This window comes from Mandrillus leucophaeus, unplaced genomic scaffold, assembly GCF_000951045.1.
Source record: "Mandrillus leucophaeus isolate KB7577 unplaced genomic scaffold, Mleu.le_1.0 Scaffold10, whole genome shotgun sequence".
NCBI lineage: Eukaryota > Metazoa > Chordata > Mammalia > Primates > Cercopithecidae > Mandrillus > Mandrillus leucophaeus.
This window is the reverse complement of record NW_012098098.1, coordinates 3,644,674-3,647,139: the sequence shown is the minus strand read 5'-3', so window position 1 is coordinate 3,647,139 and position 2,466 is coordinate 3,644,674.

The window sequence follows — 2,466 nt, the reverse complement described above, 5'->3', positions numbered from 1 at the left end:
AGCAGCCTGCCGGGCTGTCGCCGCCTCCTCCCCCAGATCCGCGCTCGCGGGAGAAGAGAGCCGCCTTCGCGCTGTCCTTCCGCTGGCCTCTCTGGGTCTCCGCGCTCAGAGAGCCTGGCCCGCCTAGGGAAAGAATGAGTGTGGGACGTGACCCGTAGTGTGTGGTTGTGCATTTACGCAGGTAAACGCTTTCTGGCAGACCCGCTCCCACTTCACACAATCAGCTCAGCCTCCGCGGACACACATACGCTCCACACCAACCACGGCCTCGAACACCCTTCCCAGCGACCCTCACAGCTCAGGCGTCCCCCAACCCTTGGACCAACACACAGGCCTGCCCAACGGGGAGGGCACACTTTGGTTTAAGTGCACATCTCATGCACGCCCACGTGTTCTGCACTGCGCATTCGCCCACGCATAGCCAGACGCCGCGCGCAAATAATCATAAGTACCGCCACTCCACACGTGCACACGCGACCACGCACACACGCATTCTCACATTCTCTACTCTCCCCACTTTTTTTTTTCTTTCTTTCTTTCTTTCTTTCTTTTTTTTTTTTTTGGTTGGCAAATGGCAGTTGCAGATGAGGAGACCCTGGCCTCCGGAGGAAAGTTCTGTTCCCAGGAAGGGGTCGCTACTGCCGACTGCCAAAGCACATCTGGCCTTTAGCAGAGGTGAGCAGGGAAACTGCACAGCTCTTAAGCCAGCTAGGGGTGCAGGATGCACCCTGGGGCTCTCTGCAAGTGGAAATAACATTCTTCCTTCCCCTCGCCCCTCCCCCACTCATGGGGCGCCTTCAAAGTGAGGGGGTCTCTAAAGCATGAACTTGGGGAGCCCTTTCTCAGCAGCCTCCTTCACTCTTGGGCCTTCTTCTGTTGGGGAAGGGAAGCAGCAGGTCCCATCTTTGGCTAACCCAGAGATCCTTTTTTTCTCCCTTTCCACCCTTCTTTCTACCGTTTCACCCGCTCTGACAGTAAGCCAGATCTTACAGGCCAGCCAGCCATGGAGTCCAGGGTAAGAGCCGGCCCAGTAGGCCTGGGAGTCTCAGGAAAGCCAAAGATGGAAGCTCTCCTCAACTGCTAATCTCTACTGCTGGGTGTGTGTAGAAGTGGGGGCGTGAGAGAGGAGGGTAATTAGCTCCCAACTCTGTAATTTGGAGGGGACCCCCTGAATTCTGGGGAAAACCACAGTCGTAGCAAGAAGGGCTTTCCTTCATGCCCAGAGACTGCATTCTCGGCTCTTAAAATGTCCCTGAGAGGTCTCCCTTAATCCTACATTTTTAGGATGGAGAAACTGAGGCCCAGCATGGACTTGGCACTCATCAGCCAGCGCTGAGAGGTGAACATCTCTCTGTCTGCCCTCTGTACGCCCAAGGACAAAATATCCTGGCTTTTCACTCTTCCGGGTGCCTCTGTGTAGGTTGGGAGTGGAGAGAGTGGGGCTTAGAAAAGAAATGCCTCTGCTGTCACCACACAGCCCTGGCTTCCCAGGCCCAAGGGGACAGAGAGCCCCATTGGAGAGCTGATGGTGATAAAATAGCAATGACAACTACAAATACTGTGATAATAGTAGGCTCATCCACTGCTGCCCAGGCACCAGGCGCTGCTCCTCACTCCACAAACTGCCCTTGTCTGTTCCTAACCTTCCTCTTGGCTGTCAATTCTTTGAAAACTAGTCAGACCTGCCCCCACCTCCAGAAGGTGCATATTTGTGACATTCATAGAATGATTTTGAAGGTTTCACCAAATGCCTGGAGCCCATCTGTGAACCTGTGAGGCACCAACCATGAACACAGGACCCCGGTTAAATGTCCCTAAGAAACTTGCTTAATATTCCCCGATGCCCCTACCAAGTCAGTATAATCTCCCTCTTCCCTCACAGATGGAGCTCGGCGAGGTCACTCCAGATCCTAGGTCACCCTACAGAGCCAGTATCCAAACCTGGCCTGATTGCAGAACCAGGGCGTTAAGTGTCCTGACCACGGGGTGAGGTCCGGCGGTGCCCAGGGCAGAGGGGCCGCTCTGCCCTGAACCCGAAAGGCAGGGGAATTTGAACTCGCCCCACCACGTAGGGATGATGCACACGCTCTTTGTGCCTTAGTTTCTTTATCTGAAAAATGGAACTCATCATGGTTCCTATTTCTTAGGGTCATACGGAGGGTTGGACAAGACCATGCACGGAAGGCTTAGGTTGTACAAACAGAAACAAAAACCCCAAGGGCTCAGTTCCAGGGACGGAGGAGAAAATGCAGACAGGGACAGAGATCGCCGGCAGCCTTTTGCTCTTGGATTAAAATCCATGAAGGCCGGCCCCCTCCCACCCCAAAACAAATGTGCGCCCCAGCTCCGGCCCCAGGAATCCTGAAATTGGCAGAGAGGGGTTGGCGGGGGTGTGTAAAAACAGACACGCCTGCGACGTCTCCCACTCCCCAGGCCCAAGGTATTTTTACTAGCTAATTGCTTAAG